At 36.2% G+C, this 23,851-nt stretch overlaps 1 protein-coding gene and 1 long non-coding RNA gene across 5 annotated transcripts in view; one reads left to right on the plus strand and one right to left on the minus strand.

Moving 5' to 3' along the window:
* ppp1r9bb (protein phosphatase 1, regulatory subunit 9Bb) overlaps positions 1-23,851 on the plus strand; it is a 60,749-nt gene that overhangs the window by 7,544 nt on the left and 29,354 nt on the right. The gene's annotated exons all lie outside the window — the stretch shown is intronic.
* Positions 6,043-11,604, minus strand: LOC141376762 (uncharacterized). Its single transcript, XR_012387853.1, has 5 exons — positions 11,548-11,604; positions 11,424-11,454; positions 11,228-11,336; positions 11,025-11,096; positions 6,043-8,134 (listed from the first exon to the last, which is right to left on the minus strand). It is a non-coding gene; the product is annotated as an uncharacterized lncRNA (long non-coding RNA).

The raw sequence follows: 23,851 nt of genomic DNA on the forward strand, positions 1-23,851 counted from the left end.
ACAATGAACTGTCCAGTGGGTTAAAGAGTAATGGCTTACTTTGGATCTGAGTTTATTAATACATTATTAAACTGTGTTCATGTTTTGTATTTTAAATCATTTTTTTGACTTCTGTTTTGTCTCTGTTTTATCTTAAAGGGCTAGTTCACCCCCCTCCCAACTCACTATTGACATCCGTTGTGGGAAAAACACATACTACGGAAGTCGATGGTTTTCAGCATTTTTTTAAATATGTACTTTTGTGTTTAACAGAAGAAAGAGGCTCAAAAATGCTTGAAACGAGCGAGTAAATATTGGCAGAGTTTTCATGTTTTTGGATGAATTATCTCTTTACTGTTCACTGGAGTGAGTGGCAGGGGTCTGGTTTGCCTAAAATGGTGGCCTGGGGACTGGTGTTTATGTAATGAACTGCAGTGAATGAATGAGTGTCATGCATGTTATCGTTCTGGCTTTTATTTATGGCCTCTCTAGATGCCTCGGTAGTTGTTTTCTGTAGATTCTGCTCAGACTGAATGAGCTGAACAGAATATAACATAATCCAGACTGTCAGTCCGTTTGTCTTGGCATCTTTTTCTCTCGCTAGCGCTTCCTCTTTTTGATTTGGTGTGACATTTATCCTGGGCAAACGCTGACCTGTCGCTGACATCCATGACTGATGTAATAAACACACCTCAGACAATATGTCGGATCAGCTCAGCTGGCCTGCTGGATGGAGATCAGGATGAGGCTAGTTTGGCACGGTCAGGATCTGTTTACAAAAGAAATAGTTGGCAATTGGCTGTTTAAAAAATTGAAATATGCACATACACATCACCTATATACTATATAACTGCAGGGTAATGTTAATATATAATAACATTAACTGTAAAACGCTATTTGTTACTTGTTAATTAAAGTTATTAGTCACTAGCAAAATTATGGTAACAAATAAGCTTAACTTTTCTGAAACTGATTGTAAATCATGCATCTTTTGTAAAGCTGCTTTAAAAAAGTAATTATTGTGAAAAGCGCTATACAAAGAAACTTGAATTGAACTGACATTCTTACCAATGACAGCATAAAGGAAAGCTCACCCAAAAATGAAAATATGCTCATTGTTTACTTTTTCCTCAAACTATATGCCTTTATGAGTCAAACTCATTTGGAAAAAGTGTAGGGTGAATAAATTATGACAGAATAAGAATCTCCTTAATAATACTTTTAAAAACAGTACAAATTATTCAAAAATATCTATAAAATGTATGGATTTTCTAAACCCAATTAAAAATGTATTTTTGTTTAAATTTGTTAAACTTTGTTTAAATTATATTAAATGCAATGTGTTTTTTTTTTAAATGTAGCGCATTGAGTTTAAGAAAACTACATTCCAAAAAAAAAATTATTATTAGTCAATGAATATATATAGGCTGGTTAGAACCTCGGCTCAGTTGGCGTTTCTGTGTGGAGTTTGCATGTTCTCCCTGCGTTCGCGTGGGTTTCCTCTGGGTGCTCCGGTTTCCCCCACAGTCCAAAGACATGCGGTACAGGTGAATTGGGTAGGCAAAATTGTCTGTAGTTTATGAGTGTGTGTATGTGTGGATGTTTCCCAGAGATGGGTTGCGGCTGGAAGGGCAAGTTGGCGGTTCATTCCGCTGTGGCGACCCCGGATTAATAAAGGGAAGTTTTAACGCAGCAGATGCCCTTCCAGCCGCAACCCATCTCTGGGAAATGGGGCGATCATATTGCAATCATATTATCCACTGCGCTACCGTGACACCCACCATCTTAAACTATATACCTAAATATTAATGTATATTAAGTAATACTAAAAAAAGTGTCAATATGAGCTCTCAAGATGCATTTGAGAGAGAGAGAGGTGTGAATTTTTCAGATGCAAAGGACGCAAAAACATGATTCAACCTCTCCTGTATGTGATAAGAGTAAAAATAGCTGACCTATGAATAGAAAGCGATTGGCTGACTTTGCTGTGTTTCTGTCAGTATCATTGATAGCTTGTAAAAACCCACAGAGAAACAGAGGCTTACTTGAGGCTCTTTGTGAGAACCAAACTCACAATCATCCTGTAGTCTGTTAATGATTGCTGAAGAGAAAAGAGGAATGCAGATGCATGTTTAAAAGAGGGAGGTAAATCAATGTAACGCCACCAGGAGCTGGGTCAGATTTCATCGAGAAAAATAAAATTGCATTCCTGTTGTTGTTCCAAAGCGGTAAGATTCCCTTTTTATTTGTAGAAACGCTGATGTTTAGCAATGTATGTTCTCAGCTTATTTCACATCTAAAACATTTCAAGAGTTCACACTTAGCTGATGATTTATTATAAAGCTTGTTTGGCATGCTGGCCCTGAGCTCATAAGATCCTCGAGCCTGGGGCTCCCTCCCATTTGCAAGGCAAAAGGGGAGTTTGAGCTCAGGTAGATCTCGAGAACTCCCCTGCTGTAGTAGCTAATGAACAAATAGTGATTGCTCTTAAGAGATAACTACTTACTAGGAGCATGTCTATGGTGCAGATTTGGATTAGTCAGTTATCTTAGGTTGCATGTTTTTGGATGGTGGGAGGAATCCAGGGAACCCAGTTGAAACCCACACAAGCACTTTGAGAACGTGTAAAGTCCACATAGAAACGTCGGCTGGCTTAGTAAGGACTAGAACCAGTGACGTTCTTGCTGTGAGGAAAAAGTGCTAACCACTGTGCCACCTATCTAGGAAAGGAGGAGGAGTAGGGGTGGAAGGGGGGATTCTTCAAAACAAAGATGGCTGTTATATGGAACTAAGGGTATTTACAGTGGTTTAGGAATGGTCTGATTGGTGAATGCAGGACTGGTTGCAAGCAATCATAAGCATGGTATCCTCTCAAATATAGTTTATAAATAAACTTCACGAAGAGTTCAGATGCAAAAACCTCTAAATGCCATCTGGAATTTTCTTCTGAAATGAGCTTTTTTTATCAGGCTCCTGTGGGTAGGTTCAGTAATATCACTTTTATTGCAAAGAATAAGTTATTTGTCTTGTCTTCAAAGTAAAATATCTCAACATAAACAAAGAAGGCTGATAAAAATGTTCAGTTTCGATGGAAATTTCAGACAGCATTTCGAGGTTTTTCCATCTAAACTCTTCATATGAAGCTAGATTAGTCTCAATAATAATTCAAACAAAAACCAAGAGGTCATAAGTGCAACATATGGGCTCATTCTGAAAACCTAACCCTATATTCCTTTGTGGGTAACACTTTAGAATAACCATCCGTTATAACTAGTTAATAGTCCATTAATAAGTAATGTTAATAATAAGTTAATAGTTTCTTAATTGTTGATAACTGTGCCTTATAGATAGCAAACAAATAACTTACCCATTTGTGGAGATCGTGAATTATGTAGCCAGAAGTATGTATGGCTGCACTTCGTCTTTAAAACTAACGCTATGGGATGGGATTATGCCGTTCCTTTTGAGCTTACTAGCTGACCACTTACATCCATATGGACGGCTTTCCTGCTATTGCCAGTTTGTCCAGTAGTTTGCCATGTACGTCAGTGGAATTGAGACAGAGAAAAGAGTTGACCATTATGATGGGGTTCAAGTCCGGTAAATAACGGTTCTAGAAAGACAAAATCAAAAGCCTAAAAATAAAAATAAACAAGTAAATAACAGGGTGAGACTGTGGAAAAATCTAAAAAAAAAAAAGAAAAAACTTTGTAAAAATCAGGCGAGGGCTTTTATTTTTCTGGATTGCTTTTTAAAACTGTTGATTGGGTTCATGCAAGTGGGTGGGCGGGTCAATCTGTGTTTTTGGAAAACACTATTGGTTGGGTTTAGGGAGGGAAGAGAGTGGGGTCAGTCGATAGGTCTGTCAAGTCAGTCAGTGAGTTTGTCAACAGCGGCCTCTGGTGGATTTACGTAAGAACAGCTGGTGCGAACGGCACTCGCAAGAGAAATTTGACATCTGAAAAAGCATACACAGCGACCTCAGGTGGATTTGCGAAAAACAAAACGTAGCTCCTGTGACGTATTTGGCGCTCTCCAGAAATGTATATAGCGGTACGTTTTCAGAATGAGCTTGGGTTGAAATGCTATAGAGCATTAATATTTTAGCACCACTAACTGGACATTATATTAGCAGCCTCTGTGATACATTTGTCAACCAATATAAACGTTAGCACAGTATCTCAGAGAAAAAAAAGGTACTTAGCAGTCACTGCACCACACTTTACAATAAAACATATTACATAACTGTAACTGGCACGGTGGCTCAGTGGTTAGCACTGTTGCCTCACAGCAAGAAGGTTGCTGGTTGAAATTGGCATTTCTGCGTGGAATTTGCACATTCTCCCCCGTGTTGACATGCACTATGATGAATTCAATACAATAAAATTGACCATAGTTTGTGTGTGAATGAGTGTATTGGTGATTTCCAGTACTGGGTTGTGACTGAAAGGGCATCCGCTGCGTAAAACATATGCTGGATTAGTTGGCGGTTCATTCCGCTGTGCCGACTTTTGAAATAGAGACTAGGTGAATGAATGAATGAATTAATGAATTTTACATAACTGTCCTAAGTATAATGCAGTTCATATACAGTAAATTACTGTGTCATTTACACTAAATTGCACATCGCCATACTGACACATCATTTGTACATAAAAATGCATGATATAGAGTTTTGTGATTATTTTACACAACAACGATGTTGTAAAATTGTAGAAAGAAGTACTACAGAAGTTATGATTGCAAAAGAAAGTCTTTTAGCACATTAAAAGTACAGTAGCTAACACCCTTTTGCATTTCAATCACATATATGCAGTTGTTAGCTTGTTAGTCTTTTTGTAGCTGTCTTAAGTAGAGGAATTGTTCCATCCATGCGTTTCTTCCCACATCCTTGGTATACATGGACAACAACATTGTCAAAAGAATGATCATTTTTCACAGTGCTAATAAAACAGAAAACATTACATTGGTTTCCACAGTAAATTCCATTAATAACTGTACAAACACAAACTTCCCTCCATTAAAATCAGTTTCCTTTAAAGGTTTCTAGTGTGTTTTGGGACCTAATCTTTTGGGAGTTAGTGGTTTTAACATGCCATCAATGGAAGGCATCACCCACAGGGACAATTAGAGTTTCAATTAAAAGCTGTGCAATTCCCTTTGTGACCATTAAAACCACTACAAATGATGGTTATTGTTAGTTTCTTAGTGATGGCTCTTTTCAAAATCCTGCTGTGCCATAACGTGTCACTCTTAACTGCTCAATTCAGTCTTCATTAAACCCTAGACTGGAACAATGTGTACTGTGCATCTTTTAATAAGACGTAAGACAATGTTTTGTGTGATAGAACAAAATGAAGACTACATTTAGAGTTTGAAAAAGTAAACAATTTACAATTTCAATTTCAGAAATGATTGATTGAATAAGTATATTGCACTTTCGTTGTCGCTTGGCTTTCCGTCCTAACATATAGCAAATCTTTTTAAAGTTTGCAAAAAAAGAAATATTTCAGTTCTTTACTTAAGTTCACGCTTGTGTTTTACTCCCTGACCCAATGATAGCAATTTTTGGCTGGTCAGATTTTCTTGAGACTTTCAACCGAAAGGTACAGTTACCTGTTCAGTATGGCATGAAGTTATCCTTAGTTTTTGGAAGAAAAATGTTAGGCCTCTTTTTTCTGACTGGACTTCATGGACAAGAATTAGATATACCACCTTTGGGAACTCTGCGGGATCTAGTCTTATTTTTTCTAAAACACCATGAAGACTAATAGTGTTGTTTAATTTCTGAAGATTTGTAAGTTTTTTCTCTCTCTTTACTTCCATTGCTGTCTTTTTGTTGGTCATTTATGTTTTGTATGTCGCCATTTGCTCTTGTTTCATACTTTATTTTACATTTTGCACAAATGATTGTTTCATGATGGGTTTGTCTGTCTGTTCTGTGTTTTTCTGTCTGCAAAAATTATAATAAAAAAATAAATAAATAAATGTATTTATATTTGAATTGTAAAGACAATAATTAATAAAGTAATGTATTTTGCAAAAAATAAAATAAGGCAAGTTGCAAGGCAACGCAAGGCAAGTTTATTTATATAGCACATTTCATACACAGTGGCAATTCAAAGTGCTTTTCATAAACAGGAATAAAAAAGACAAGTTTAGGACATAAAATGCAGACAATAAAAATGATTAAAAACAGATAAAAACAATTTAAAATGTGTTAAAATAGGTTATAAAAGAATGAAAAAGAAAACGAAAAACATGATAGTGCAATCTGTCGGACGCAGCACAGTGCTCATACAGTAAAGGCACAGCTAAACAGATGTGTTTTCAGTCTTGATTTGAACGTGCCTAATGTTGGTGCACATCTGATCATTTCTGGAAGCTGATTCCAGCAGTGAGGGGCATAGCGGCTGAAGGCAGATTCACCCTGCTTTGACTGAACTCTTGGAATTTCTAGTTTATTTGATCCTAAAGATCTGAGTGATCTGTTGGGTTTGTGTTCAGTGAGCATATCTGTAATGTATTGAGGTCCTAGGCCATTTAGTGATTTATAGACAAGTAATAATACTTTAAAATCTATTCTGAATGTAACTGGGAGCCAGTGTAGAGACCTGAGGACAGGTGTGATGTGCTCTGACTTCCTGCAATAAAATAAAAGTTTCCAAAAAAATAAAAAAATACCAACTACGAATTAAGTGCGAATCCATCAAGTTGTTAAACGGCTGACTGTAGTTGCCAGAATTTATTCTAATGCATTTCCATCTCCTGTTATTCGCATTCACCCTTTTTTATGCCATAGTCTAAAATCACCTCAAGCTTAATTTTTCACATGATACGTCAAAATGTGCATTAACATTAGCATTAAAGGTGACATATATAAATAGGTGAATGCCTATTTAACACAACTTGATGTGATTATTTTGGGTCTTAATAAAAAGTCTATGGGCACTATCATACACCCGGCGCAATAATGGAGCAAAACTTGTTTGCCACGAATTGTTGCTATTTTCTGACCAGCGCAACAGTAATTTTCACATTTTGCGCTACGTTGTTCATTCATTCATTCATTCAACAAATCCATTTGCGCCGCTTTGAGGACTCATGGGTGTGACGGTCTAAAAAGGAGGTGTGTTAAGGTGCTTTGTAATTGCATTGCTATTTTGACAAACTGAAATAGAACGCGCAATTGACCAACTAAAAGCAGGTCTAAAGTTCAGCACAGAGTGTTTTAGTTATGCGCCTATGTGGTCCGAAACGGCTACACATTGCTTAACACACACAGGATGAACAGCAATACAAGAATATCTTTGGCCCACACCGACACTTGATGCTCACCTCTCAAAAAATGACACTACATGTTGCAATGATGCATAGCGCAAACTCTGTCTCTTAGACAGCTTAATAGCTGTGCCGAGTGTGGGCGGTGCTGAAAGCCGCAAGCCTGATGGAGCGAGTGTTTACAAGTGTTGTGTCCCGCGAGGGAGCTCCTGATGTTTTGTGTTTACCTTATGATTAAAGCTGCTGCACTTCCATCAGCTCCGCCTCTAAATGAGCGAGTTTTTGCTACTTGTACATTAAGGTAGTGTTCAGAAAAAACAAAACACCCATGAAGAAACTTGATACAGAAGAACAAAACTTTACCTACTGCCAGCTAGTGTTTCAGAAGTGTTATTGCAAAGCAACACAAGCAGCATGCAGAAGTATGAATGCACGGCTACGCGCAAGGCAAAAAATGCGCTGTGGGTCACTCAACGCAGAAGTATAAACCAGTCCTCAGTGTTGGGCAGTAGGCTACTAGCTTAACTACATTTCTCAGTAGCTTGGCGGTAGCGTCGCTATTTTCTAAATCAAATAGCTTTTCTGTAGCTAAGCTATTTTTTTAAGCAAGTAGTGCAGTAGCATCTATACAAACTACATTTACCGATCACGGATCAATAAATGACGGCACCAACAGTCATGGAGCTGTGAGGCCGATGTCTAGCCGATGAAAGTAAATGCATATGATGGTGAGAATGACGATTTCTTCTTCTTCCTGTTTTACGGAGGTTGACAACAAAGATTTTGGTGCATTACTGCCACCTCTTGCTCTGGTTGGTGATGTCGCCAAACAATCATTGGGCTGACAAGAGAAACTTGCTTGATTGGAAGATGACTGAGGGAGAGGAAATATTGAAAAAAAAAATATATATTATATACTATACTGTATAATATACTATTATAGTTTACTGGTGTAAAGACTAAAGTATACTTTGGTAATTACTATCAGTTCATAATAGTTATTATTAATATTACTACAATTTGTAGTGTAGCTCACTAATGAAGAGTTGATATATATATATATATATATATATATATATATATATATATATATATATATATATATATATATATTGATTGATATATATATTTACATAAATATATATATATATATATACACACACACACACACACACATATATATATACATATATATATATATTCAATCGATTTATATATATATATATATATATATATATATATATATATATATATATATATATATATATATATATATTAAATATATATATAAAATGGTTATTGCTAAATTATATATGTATATAAATTACTATAGTATTTTAATTGTGTAACACCTGGTTTTATTAGAGATTTTGTTTTTGCTGTTTTTTACTAATGTGTTTCTGTTTAGTACAGCAAATTATTTGCAGTTAATAATTTAACTGAACAATTCTGCCTCACATGTTTCATTGACAGTTTTATTGATCACTAAGATATGATTGACTTGGATTAAGTTGCTTTGATGTAAAAATGAAATTTGCAAAAATAGCTTAGATGTAGCTAAGCTACTTTTGCCAGGTAGCTTTTAGATTAGCTTGCTACATTTCCAAGAGGATAGCGTTTAGTGCAGTTAATCTACATTTTAAGTAGAGTAGCTAATAGCTTAGCTCACTACATTTTTCAAGTAGCATGCCAAACACTGCCAGCCCTTAGCCAATTTGATATTTGTTTACAAAAAATCGGTAGGAGATGGATGGAGTTTGCTTGAAGGCAGGCAAATGTGAAAAAAGTAGCCGATTACGTATAAAAAGGCACAAATTTCAAATAAGTCAAATAAGGCATAAAAATACATTCATTTATTTGCCTTTGAGTCTCTATTTTTAAGGGCATCACAGCGGAATAAACCGCCAACCAATTGCAGCATATGTTTTACGCAGCAGATGCCCTTCCAGCCGCAAACCAGTATTGGGAAACACTCAAACACACACACATACACACAAACACATACACTACGGCCAATTTAGTTTATTCAATTCGCCTATAGCACATATCCTTGCACTGTGGGGGAAACAGGAGCACCCGGAGGAAACCCACGCCAACATAGGGAGAGCATGCAAACTCCACACAGAAATGCCAACTGACCCAGCCAAGGCTCAAGCCAGCAACCTTCTTGCTGTGAGGCAACAGTGCTAACCACTGAACCACTGTGCTGCCCTATATAAAGACACTTAGACAACTTGACAAACAAGCTCTCATGTTTTTAGACACAACTGAAACCTAACTAAACAAAAAAAACAACATTTAATCCAAAGTCACCTTTAAAATCACAGAAGGGTTTCTGTCCAACACATACTTATTCATTGGATTCACTCATTTTGTAAGGTAAGTAGTTGCAAACTACTTATATGGGCTGAATTTCGAGAGGATTACTTGCTTATGATTGCTTGCAGCTGCTCCGTATTATCCAATTTATTATTCACCAATCAGACGATTACTAGGCCACTATAAGAGCCCTAGATTTCACACCACAGACATCTTCGTTTTGAAGAATCCCCCCTTCCACCCCTACTCCTCTTCCTTTTCTAGGTGGATGGTATGGTTGCCCAGTGGTTAGCACTGTTGCCTCGCAGCAAGAACGTCACTGGTTCTAGTCAGGGACACAAAAAGGGGGTATGCAGTATATGCGGCGTATAGGGGCGCCACACATGGGGGGGATGGTGTTCAATAATTTAACCTAATTAAAAGTTTCAAATAATAAAAATAAATAAATATGATTTGTTAAAATGTTTATTTTGCATTTTATACGAGTATAATATTGTATTTTATTGTTTAAAAATTATACCATGAGTTGCATACATTGGCAGACAAGATTTAATTAAAAATCATTTAACACAATAACAGCAGTCACACAGCTATACATGTAAAGTGTTGTAAAGTAGATGTAACTGTTAAGATTTTTTAAATTTTTATAAAAAAAAACAAAAAAAAAAACAAATCAAATCATACATACAATACAGCTGAGGTTAAAAATTAAAAGATTATTCTTAAAATGTTTCTTTATTATTATTATGTATTATTGATGAATTAATTATATTGCCAAAATAAGAGGGATCACACAAAATGTATGTTTATGTAAGTACAGACCTCAATATATTTAAGATAAAATAGAAAATAATATTTGGATTAAAAACTCCCCTATATAAATTTGATAATAATGATTCATAATACGTCATAATATTCACACTTTTTTGGAACTGAAATGTTTATTAATCTTTATATCAAGATCCATTTTTTATACAATATACAAGTTTTTTTTTAATAAATTTATTATGTATCATATTGATAAATCAAGCCTTTTGGTATCTTTTTTTGTTCAAAATTATTTACATTTTTAGTTTGCAAAAGAAAGTTTTGATAAAATAGAACATTTCAGGCAGTTTGTCTCTGTTTATTTTTTACACTAAACATTTTACAGTCTTTTTTATGTCATTTTGTGAGGGGTGTAATAGCAGTTTCAGTCAATTGTTCATGCAAAGACAGACCTTACACCTCGCATATAAGAAGTGATTGCATTTTTATGTTATTTTGCCCGTTAGGACTTCCATATCTATCATTTTGTTTTCACAAATGTACAAAAAGTACAGAAGCAAGGCACGTCAAGGTGCTATAATCATTTAGTGAGGAAAATCAAATTGAGAAGAAGTTTGAACTTGAACCCGCACACCCCTCTGTAAATGTGTACTTGCGCCCCTGGTTCTAGTCCTTACCAAGCCAGCCGACGTTTCTGTGCAGAGTTTGCACATTCTCCCCGTGCTCGCATGGGTTTCCCCTCCCACAATCTAAAAAAATGCAACTTAAATTAATTGACTAATACAACTCGGCAGTATAGACATGCACTTAGCAAGTAGCTATCTTTTAAGAGCAATCTCTATCTGTTCATTAGCTTCTCGAGCTCAAACTCCCCTCTCACCATGCAACGGGAGGAAGCTCCGGACTCGAGGATCTTTTGAGCTTAGGGCTTTCTCCCGGGACAGCATGCCAAACAAGCTTTATAATCAATCATCAGCTAAGTGGGAACTCTTGAAACAAACAAATTAAGTTGAACGTTGCTAAATTGAATTTGTTTTGTTTAAATTTAGCACATATTTTTGTTTGCAAGCACTTACCCTAAAAATGTAGTACTTCAGCTTGTTACACCTAAAGGAATTAAAATATAATTTATTACTGGAAACTTTAATAAATTAAAGTGAAATTAAATTAATAAATTAAACTTTGTGGAGCGTTTCTCACTGGTGTGTGAGATCATACAGAGGCTGCAGGCCGAGGAGACAGCATTCAGTCACTGCCAAGCTGCGGCAGCCTTTGTGTTGGTCAGTAAGTGGCCGTGTCACTCTCTCCGTCTCTCTCTCTCTCTCTTTCACTCCTTCTGTCCCTTTTTCACCCCCATTCTTATTTGCGGACCGAGTTTGGGACAAAGTTTTCTCCCTAAATGAATTTAGCAGCTCTCCTTCAAACACAAGGCCTGTTGTGCTGGCTGTGGCGTTGGGTCTTTATTAAAGCTCTCTCTCTCTTTAGGCTGGAGAGTTCGAGGTTGACCTATGAGGCAGATCTCACACTAACCGCTTTGTTCTCGTTTTCTTCCCTCTCTCTCTGCCTCTCTTTCAGTTGCTCACTTCTTCTCCTTTTTGTGTTTATTTGAGGCGATCATTTTCATTCAAGTTCCTGCATGATTCTTTTCGATTTTACATCTTCCAGGAATTTTTTGACTGCCAGATAGGTCGTTTGAATTCATTTTTTTCTTTCACTCATTTCTCTTTGGATCCGTGGCTTGGCAGTGCTTATAAATAGCAGTATTGTCGCTGTCAGCCTCCCCTGCAAAGCGCTCTGCACACCAAACACTCAATCTCCCAATGTTTTTTTATCTTTCTATCTCTGTCACGGTTGTGTGTTTCATCACTAGAAGATTGAAAAAATCGTTCAAACTTCAGTAAATGTTATTCTACATATCATTCAATATACACTCACAGGCCACTTTATTAGGTACACCTTACTAGTACAGGGTTGGACCCCGTTTTGTCTTTAGAACTGCCTTAATTCTTAATAGCATAGATTCAGCAAGGTACTGGAAATATTCCTCAGAGATTTTGGTCCACATTGACATGATAGCATCACACAGTTGCAGCAGATTTGTTGGCTGCGCGTCCATGATGCAAATCTGCCATTTTACCACCTACAGCAGCAGAAGACCACTCTGGGTGCCACTCCTGTCAGCAAAGATCAAAGATCCAAAGATCTATGTTTAATGATCAATGATAAAACCGGAAAATTTTAGATTAAAATACTTAAATTAAAAACAAAAAATAGGACATATGTTAGGTTACAGTTTGTTATTTTGGTTTAATTCTTTAAGAAATATACAGACAGTGTTGGCGAGAGATGTTTGTCCTGGTTTGAGCTGCATTTCTTCCAGTGTTGTTAGCAATATTGTCTGTATTGATGGAATTGTGAATGTTAAAATGTTAAATCCATTATGCCATTTCTTCTGGAAAGGACTTCAGTGGTAATAGTTTTCAATGCCAGCATAAAAATGATCTGCTAATTGCAGGGAAATCCTATTTGGAGAAAGAAAACTGCTGATTCAATTCAATTCAATTCATCTTTATTTGTATAGCGCTTTTACAATGTAGATTGTGTCAAAGCAGCTTCACATAAATGGTCATAGTAACTGGATCAGGGTAGGTCAGTTTTTAGTGTTTAAGTTCAGTTCAGTTTAGCTCAGTTCAGCTTGGTTTAAAGTCATTACTGGGAGTCCAAACACTGAAGAGCTGAGGAAACACAGACAGTGATGAAATGGCCCTCACAGGGTCCAGACCTGATTATTATAGAGACTGATTGATTAGATGTTGTGCAAAAGTCTGGTAACACTTTATTTTGATCGTCCATTTGAGTATTAGTAGACTGTCTGCTTAATATCTTCAACAGACAATTAACTGATTTTAAGAAACTTTGCAAGTACATGTCAACTTACAGTAAACCTAACCCTTATCCCAACCTGACAGTCTATTTATATTCTAATGAAAATTAGTTGGCATGTAAACGCAATGTAACTTAAACTCAACAAACAGACAATCTTTGGCCAACGAAAGCTGATAGTGCTCATGACTTTTGCACAGTACTGTGTGTGTGTGTGTGTGTGTGTGTGTGTGTGTGTGTGTGTGTATATATATATATATATATATATATATATATATATATATATATATATATATATATATATATATATATATATATATATATATCACAAAAGGTGCAGACAGACAGCCTAGAACTGTCTGTGAGTGAGACAGGATAAGTTCCTCACACCTCGGCTAGAAGTGTGACTGTACTAACATCATCAAGGTGGCTTTGCCCTACTTTACATTCCAGCCTTGTGCACCTTCTAACCCAAATCAAATACGCTAGCTCAAGTATGCTTTTAATGCACTTTAACAATACAATTTCCATTATATTTAATTAGAACAGAGAGGTGTATGTTTATAAGCCGTGCACATAAATTGTATTTGAACAGCGGGAATGGTTATTCATCCATCACTCATCACTCAATCCCAGCACATCATTAGGATAAAATCCAGCTTGCATCACAGTATCTCACCATATTACTGAAAAAGCCTGAGAACACCAGGAGATTGATGATGTTTACGGCTTAAATTGATAATGTTATTTCTGCCAGCCGAGTTTTTGCATACAGTTGAATTCAGAATTATTAGCCCCCTTCTAATTTTTTTTCTTCTTTTTTAAATATTTCCAAAATTATCTTTAACCAAGCAAGGACATTTTCACAGCATTTCTGATAATATTTTTTTCTTCTGGAGAAAGTCTTATTTGTTTTATTTAGGCTAGAATAAAAGCAGTTTTTAATTTTTTAAACACCATTTTATGGACAAAATTATTAGCCCCTTTAAGCTTTATATATTTTTGATAGTCTACAGAACAAACCATCTATCTACTGTTATCATTCATTCATTCATTTTCTTGTCGGCTTAGTCCCTTTATTAATCTGGGGTCGCCACAGCGGAATGAACCGCCAACTTATCCAGCAAGTTTTTACGCAGCGGATGCCCTTCCAGCCGCAACCCATCTCTGGGAAACATTCACACATACACACACACACTCATACACTATGGACAATTTAGCCTACCCAATTCACCTGTACCGCATGTCTTTGGACTGTGGGGGAAACCGGAGCAGCTGGAGGAAACCCATGCGAACGCAGGGAGAACATGCAAACTCAACACAGAAACACCAACTGAGCCGAGGATCAAATCAACGACCCAGAGACCTTCTTGCTGTGAGGTGAACGTGCTACCCACTGCGCCATTGCGTCGCCCCAGTCTACTGTTATCATGGCAAAGATAAAATAAATCAGTTATTTGAAAAGAGTTATTAAAACTATTATGTTTAGAAATCTGTTGGAAAAATCTGTTGGAGAAATTGGGGAAAAAATAAACAAGCGGTCTAATAATTCAGGGGGGCTAATAAATCTGACTTCAACTGTATATAGTCCTGGACCACAAAACCATGGTATGTTGCATGGGTATATTTTTAGGAATAGCCAAATATAGATTGAAAAAATATTATTGATTTTTATTTTATGCAAAAATCATTAGAATATTAAGTAAATTTCATCACTATGAAGACATTTAGTAAATGTTCTTTCGTAAATCTACCAAAATGTAACTTTCGATTAGTAATATTCATTGCTAATAAAGGAGTTTGAACAAATTTGAAGATTTTTTAACTCTCCAGAGTCCAGATTTTCAAATATAGTCTTTCTCTGCCAAATATCGCCCTAACATACATAATGTAAATGTATAAATCTAATTTTTAAAAAATTGATGCTTATGACTTTTTCTGTAGTCCTTGGTCAATTATTTGGTCTGAAAAAGCGTTGCTTTTGTCTCATATTTGTGATGCAGCTAGAAATTATGAATAACAGGCTTGTCTCACAGTTTATCGGCTTAAGCACTTAACACATATGCTGAAACATATTGTAACATCAAAATGTAGACAATACATATTTACTCTCTTTCGAATCATAATATTCTTATAAATATTTGATATCATAAGGATAATTGGTTGAAGGTAGGCCTGGGCCGATATAAGATTCCGATGGTATGATAACCATGAAAAAAATATCTTGGTATTGTGATGACTGCTCTAAAATGTATGTTCTTTTTAAATGTCTGGGTAAAACAACAAAAACAGTTTCCCCTTTGAACACAATATATTTTATTTTGAGAACCAATTAAAATATTTTGTAAAAGGTAAACATCAGTCTGAATAATTCAAATGAATCATTGACTTCTGCTGTCTTCATTTGTTTAAAAAACACAGATTTCTTTACCATTTAAACAGCATCTTTGGATATCTTTTGTGCTGGAGATACTGTTGTCCTAAAAAAATTTAAATAAATAAAATGTAAATAAAAAAATCTTACATTCCTAAGGAACGGTATTACAGAAAATGTGGGCGGTTTTAAAAAGTTGACTTTTTCAAACCGCGGTATACCTTGAACACAGTTATCGTCTGGCTAGTTGAAGGTTTAAATTTTTTGATTAATTAAAGGCATAGCTTATACAAAATTCATTGTACTCATTATTTACGCTATCATGAAGCATTTTTTGAGGTAGACTTGAACCAAAAAAGGGGTTGTATGGACCTAACCGGCATTTTTTGCAGTAAATAACTGTATAATTGAAGCCAAATCTAACAGTTTTGTGCCTTTGAAGTTTATAATTTACATAAACTAGAAGCTGTGACTTGCGTGGCTTGTTTTTCGACTGAGATGATTGGATGTGGTAAAGTAGGAATTTCATTCTGAAAGATCAGCAAATGGGTTTTAGAAAAGTTATTACAAACTAACAGACTCATCATGCTCACCATATCTGTTCTGTTTGTAGGGGGTGGTTAACATTCTTAAAGTCCCTTTAATTAATTAATTTATTTGTTTATTTGGCAGGGACAGTGTACATTAATTAGCATTTCTGCCAATGCACCAGAATTAGCCCGAAGGCTATTTTTTATCTGTTGTCCCTGAACAACCTAGAAAAAACAATACAAAAATTCTAAAATCAATCAAACATTGTTAGAAAGTACTAAAATAGACATGGTCATATAGAGGTTAAAAGAGAATATTTACAAACTAAGCTAAAACACCAACATTTTGTAATAAAGATAAAAATAGTTGAAACACATTTAAACAACAGATCATTAAGATGCTGGGCACAAATGGAAACATGGTAGTTTCAATTTAATCGGAATGATGACACGACTGATTCTCTATAAACCAAGTTTTTAAATGTTTTTTGAATATATTAAATGAGGTTATATCTTTGATGCTGCCAGGGACAGAATTCCACTCCTGTGCAGCTGTAACTGCAAAGGATCTCTGACCAAAGGTACTTTTCCGGAGAGGGACAATACAGTCTCCTCGGGCTGCCCCTCGTGTTGCTCTGTGTGTGGTGTTCCTGATGTTTACAAACTGACTGAGAGGTGGGGATGACAGACCATGAATGATTTTATACAACAGGCAAATGTTTGAGTAAGGCAAGTCATTTCACTCGGTGGTCATCTTTGAAACCCCTCTTGGGCAGTTTGCTTGGGCATTGTCTAAATGAGGAAACATCAAATTCTCAAAAAAATTGTTTTCCAAGCTTATCTGGACATTATATATTTGGAATCCCCATTAAAATAAGCTTAGATTATAAACGTTCAAATTTTTTCAGGTTGGCTGAGCTAATGTGCATACACACTCGAAAGGAACAAGATCACCACACCAACCTCATTTATGGCCGTTCTACACATTATTATCCTCTGAATAATGCTTTAATAGATAATGCTGGTCTTCTGAAGTAATTCACAACTTGTTCTTGAAGGAAAATATCTTCCAGAAATGACAGCGACTCTTTGTTTACAAGTTTGTGTGGCGTTTGAATAGTTGCTGCTTTCATGCAATGTGCATTTGACAGGACAGACTGTACCTCTCGTTCGTTTCACACAGATTACAAAACCAAAAAACGTTTGTTTCAGGTGTAGTTGGTTCATTTCAAGAGTTCACACTTAGCTGATGATTGATTATAAGCAAGTTTGGCATGCTGTCCTGTTAAAGAGCCCCGAGCTCAAAAGGTCCTTGAGCCTTGTGCTCCCTCCCATTTGCAGGGTGAGAGAGGAGCTTTGAGCTCAGGTAGGTCTCGAGAACTCCCCCTTTTTGGGATAAGAGCTGATGACAGAAAATGGTTTCTATGAAGAAATATGCTGCTGGATGAGCATTTGACTGTAGTGGTAAATTTAGATTGATCAATTAACTTGTAGTGTATGTTTTTGGAATGTGGGGGGAAACTGGAGAACCTGGGGGAAACCCACACGAGCACAGGAAGAACTTGTTAACTTCACACAGAAACGCCACCCGGCCTGTTAAAGGACTAGAACCGGTTACATTCTTGCTGTGAGGCAACAGTGTTAATCACTAAGCCCCAGTGCCACCTCATGAAGGGAAAGGTAGAGGAGTAGGGGTGGAAGGGGGAATTCTTCAAATCGAAGATGACTGTAGTGAGAAACCCTTGCTCTTTATAGTGGGTTATGAATCGTCTGTTTGGTGGATCATACAAACTTAATGCAGAACCAGCCGTGTTTAATCATAATCAAATGATCTTCTTTAAATTAGTTTATAAATAAACTTTACTTAAAGCTGCAGTCACATTAGAGTTTGAGCATGCAAACTGTCGTGAGGCGCTTCGAAAAGGGGCGGGATTTAACAAGTTAATTTGATATTTAAAAAAGCGAGCGACTGCTCCATGTCTTAAATTTCTGTCCAGAGAGGTCATGTTTTGGTCCTCGATTGGTCTTACGCAGTCATGTGATGCAGTTTTGCAGGTCAGAGTTCACCAAGCTTAAACTTTGCATCGCAGCAACCTGTGAAACATGACGCATGAGTAGGGCCAGACAGAATCTGCGGACATTTTCTGCTCTTAACTAAAACCTTAAAATGTGAAATAAAAAATAATATCTTTTTAACTTTTATTTTATGTTTAAAATGCAAGTCCAATTAGATTCACTTTATTTGGTAAACAAAGTAAGTCTCTCGTATAATATCTCTACTAAAAGACAGAAAATATTTCTGAACAAACTGCATTGTACATACATCAGATGAACATTTTCATTTTAGTCAATAATACTACTGTAATTAATTTAAAAACTGAATAAACTCAGATTTACTCAAGTAAATAAACAGAATTAATGATGGGCTAAAAATCTGCAGAAAATCTGTGGAATTCTGCACACGCAGAATCCATGTGGGCCTACTCATGACCCTGCGTTTCCGGTCTGACGCATTCGGGTGCTTATGAATGGAAGTCTATGGGAGGAAATGCCCAGTGTGACCGCAGCTTAAAAGTACAGATTTCACCCTTTTCCCATTCAAAACTATACGAGTGACATGTCTTATGTATTCTATAGTCTTCGACCACTTCCAATACCCAAGACACACATAGGGCCCTATCATTCACCCGGCGCAGTGTGGCGCAAGACGTGGCGCAGTAGTCTTTTGGTAGTTTCAGCTTGGCGCAAGAGTCATTTTGAGGCGTTGCGCTACACTGTTTAAATAGCAAATGCATTAGCGCTCATTTGTGCGCCCATAGGCGTTCTGGTCTAAAAAGGAAGGCGTTCTGAGGCGGACTGCTGGCGCGTTGCTATTTTGAGAAACTATAATAGATTTTTCATTAGACCAAAACAAACCCGGTCTAAACTCCGGCGCAGAGTTGCGCCTCGCTTACGCACTGCTTAATACGCACAAGAGAGCAATAGGCAAATATCTTTACATATGAAAAAATGTAAATATTAAGGATATATATATAGGATATAATAAGAATAGATATAGGATATAAATATAAAGGATTAAAATATTATAAAACATATTATTTTCTAGCCTACATAAATATGAAAAACCACTGCTTTTATGTCTTCTTCATCTCAGGAGGCTTTTTCAGTTCATTCATAACAAGTTGCTTTTGTATAATGTTATTATTATTAGCAGTATTATTTATTATATCCATATTTATATTTGTTTTTATTAAAAACAAGCTTAGATTTGCCCACCTGTCAGGTTTTAGACCATATGGGGCACAGCATGTGTTTTAGGATATAACTCAGGTTTTTGAGCACATTTTGTTATTATTGTTCATTTATTTGTTTGCTGGAAATTAGAATTTAGAAATAGTTTTAAAATGAATATTTGCGCTTAACAAACAAAATAATTGATTTATAGACTAATTGATGTCTGTGCCTAAAGGTTTCCCTATCCAAGAGCGAAAGTGAAAGTAGATCCATTATCTCTCTCATGCAGTAGATGCTCTGTTTAACAGTTTTCTGTTAAAAAACTGTCAACTGTTTACTGTTTGCTTGTGAAATGCTCATTTTTTCCACTTAGACTTACTTTGCATCCTGTAAATAGCGAATGGGCTCTTGGCGCGACGCAGCTGACTCTTAAAGGGAATGGGAGATGAGACTCTAATTGGTTTATTCTCAAAACACACCTATAACTCATTAAGTAAATAAACGCAACCCTTTTAGACCATGTGCCGCGGCGCAAGGCAGATTTTCCGTCCTTAAATTAGCAAAAACGCATTCTGACATGCCCTGAAAGCATTTGCGCCCTAAGTTTTGCGCTCTGCGCATGGACCGTCAAAATAGAGCCCCTAGTCTGAGAATTTTACTGGAAACAAACAGGAAGTGCATTTTCAGATTTTAGGTTACTAGAGCAAACTCAATTCTTAATAACGCCATGCACAGATCAATTGTTTACCACAAAACTAGCAATGCGAGCTAACAAAGTCATACGGTTAGTTTTGATTTAATTTGTACTTTAACATGAGGATCATGTTCATGTTTTTATGCTTTTTCTCTGCTTTAGGCAGGGCTTTAACTACTTATTTAAAACAAAACATTTCTGTATGACTACAAGGGCTAACACTTTAAATGTTTTCACACATCGACATGCATGAAATTTAGTTTTTCTTTAAAAATGAAATGTGAAACACTGTTGTTTTGTATTGGTTTATTATACCACTAGTTAGCTCTGAACCAACAATAATTAAGTTTAAATGTTTTATAATGCATGATTAGCATAGTATGCATTGCATTTATAAAGTATACGAATAATTACTGATAAAACAAGCAAAAAACACTCTTGACCCAGTGATAAATTGTTAACACCTTTTGAAAATGTTATTTGACGGGTGTGGATTATATATACACCGGTAAAGTGTTAAAATTAACTCTCTCAGAGTGGAATTAACACTGTTGATTTTGCTGTGTACAGTTTGACAATCCATAATCATAAAGGCTATCATATTAGACCATTAATATAATTATTAATATAATTAATAATCACACACTGTGAGCCTGACTTCAAATAAAAATGCTCTGATAAAATATTAATACTTAGAAACTACTTTAGTACCATAGTAAAGTAAAAAATAAATAGTTACTGTCCACCAAAGGCAAAGATAGGACAGTTTGAGTGGAGGAGGGATATTTCTGACCATCTGTTAAGAGATGTGACCTACTGGCACTGTCACACAACTGGAACACTACTGTCTGTCTGCCTCTCTCTCTCTCCTTAATCCGATGTTTGTGTCCACCGGGCACTGCAGGAAAAAAAAAAGCCAGCCACACAGTCTAGCTGAATCATGTGGTCTCAGCTGCTGTATGTGGTGCATCAGAGGGTGTTTTGCAGGTGGAAGTGAAGCACAGATGGCAGTAAAGCGCAGTTTTTCTCTTCGGGGTTGTGTGTGTAATGTGGGATGTGCTGCTAACAGTGGGCTGTTTGCGTTAGGACATGAGTGGGTGAACTGAGGGATGAGGATTTAGGATGCGGCTGGTGGTTGTCTGGCATTGGGGAATAAAGACTGTCTGATTTTATTTTTGTTTGATTGCATAACAACGTTCACACTTAACAGTCAGTTTTACTTCCGTAATGTGTTTCATTCTGAGTTGTACAGGATATTGCATGGAGAAAAAACAAGTAGGGCAGCACTTGATTTGGAGTTGATTGGATTTTTTATTTTTGGTGGGATATGACAGGTGGCTTGGTTGCATTATCTGAAGAGAACACTCATTTTAAGGATGGGGCAGAAAGTAAAAACATCTAGTACAGGAAAATGCTGTGCACGTTACTCATTTACAGGTTTGAATGAATGGTTGATTGGGTATGTCGGCCATCTTGGATATATTTTCTCACTAATATCCAGCTGATTCTGCCAGCCATGTGTAGGTATACGTACATGCCATTTACAGCTACTAAAGATCAATTATTCAATGTTTTGTTTGATGCTGAAACTATTTGGATGTACGTATTTACAGCTTAAAAAAATGAATCACAAATACAAATATTTTGCTTGTGACCTTGGACTTAATCCAGTCACAATGGTCATTTAAAAAAAAAGATTAATAAAGAGATTTATAGATCATGCAAACAATGTATAAATGAGTGATTTGTTAGGCTGGGAAAACATTTGGCCGATATGTAACTATTTCACTAGTATGACTAATCTAGAATCTGAGGGTTAAAAAAATCGAAATATTATGAAGATCTCTCTTAAAACTGTCCAAATTCAGATTTTGGATAAGCATATCTCTACAGAATACATTAGTTATACGGAATATTTTACTTTAATTTGATTTAATTTACTTCTAATTTTATTTTACTGTAGGAAACTTACAACATTTCTTTATGGAATATTTATACACAAGGTACCAATGATTTTTGCTAATATTAATCCAATAATTACTTATAGCCTACTGAAAAAAAACAGCTTAAACCAGCCGAGGCTGGTTGGCTGGTTTTAGCTGGTCAACCAGGCTGGTTTTAGAGGGGTTTTGGCCATTTCCAGGCTGGTTTCCAGCCATTTCCAGCCTGGTCTTAGCTGGTCAGGCTGGGAGATGACCAGATAAAACCAGCTTGACCAGCCTAGCCAGGCTGGAAGCCTAGCCAAAACCAGCTATGTCCAGCTTAAACCAGGCTGGTCAAGCTGGTTTTAGCTGGATTTAGCTGGTCATTTTCCAGCCTGACCAGCTAAGACAGGGCTGGAAATGGAATTTTGTCAGTATGTCGGTCACTGGCTTGATTATATGCTGTGTTAATTTTGACAGCAAATTTTGATGTAGCTTTAGTCTTAGTCTTTTCACTAAAATTCCAATTTAGTTTTAGTCACATTTCAGTCTTCAGAATCATTTTAGTTTTTGTCTAGTTTTAGTTGACTAAATTTCATAAGATTTTAGTCGACTTAATCTACTTGAGATTTAGAGGGGTTGGGGGTTAAATTACGGGAGTTTTCCAGGAGAAAATAACAAAACGGGAGGGTGGCGGGAGATCAGTCTGAAATACGGGAGACTCTCGAGGAAAACGGGACTGTTGGCAGGTATGGTTGTAACTCACAGAGAGGAATTTTAAAGCGTTCACATTGTCGTCTGGTTTTTATTAGTCAACTAAAATGTCAAAATATGTTTATTATAGTTGTCGTCATCATCACTTAATTTTTATTTTGTTTTTGTCTAGTTTTCGTCAGTAGAAACTGGTTTGTCACGAAAATTATGAAGAAAATATTTCATCACTGAAATGAAAACTGATTATATGCTAAAGACTAACATACAAAAAACTTAATTTGGATTTTACAGGGACTTTAAAAGTGCTAACAAATTGTACGCTCACAAATTCAGCAGCATTTCTGTGTCTTTGAAATAACATGGAGACCTATTATGCTTTTTTGTTTCTGAATATTTTTCTCAATTTTAAGCTTTCATTGCAATACAAAGGTAAAAGGACAATAAAAGCATGGCCATCTAGAGTATTTACAGTAACAGACCATACAAATGCAAAACATACACGTATGTTCAAGCAGGTCAAGTTGGTGCAGGCTGCACCCACGGTAAAATGATTATATAAAACTGTCAGTGTGAAGCCTCAAGAAGTGCTGTGAAGTGGGCACACCTGCTCTGCCCACACAGCTTTGCTTTCAATAGAAAGCCACTTCAATTCCATCCACAGCGCATCAGATAAAGGAATGATTAGAATCAAATGGCATGCAACACTTAGTCTGTATATTTATTTAAATGTTTTTTACTATTGCTTAGTGTGGTGCAAATATTAATTGCCATGGATGTACATAACATACATTTGGGGGCTCGTCCGGGATCTAATCTAAATATTTAAACTTTTTATTTTGTCCTGGAGAATATTTTTGGTCTCTGTACTTGTATGGTGTGAGGAAAAACTGCGATTTTTAAAATAAATTCTTCTTTTAACTGTATGTTTTGCCATTTTGAAGCGAGTCTTGTGTGAGAATTAGACAATGAGTAACTTTAAATTGCAAACATTTGTTGCTAAACCAACATTTGACATTTGTGAGCAATATTGAAAAGACGAGTTGTTGCAAATAGGTGACCATTATTGCATTCCTGCTGTGATGAGGCAATCTTGACCCTTTTAAGGATTCCTAATAGCGTTTTAAAAATCTCCAACAATGTTTACATCCATTCA

This window comes from Danio rerio, chromosome 12 (assembly GCF_049306965.1).
Source record: "Danio rerio strain Tuebingen ecotype United States chromosome 12, GRCz12tu, whole genome shotgun sequence".
NCBI classification, from domain to species: Eukaryota; Metazoa; Chordata; class Actinopteri; order Cypriniformes; family Danionidae; genus Danio; species Danio rerio.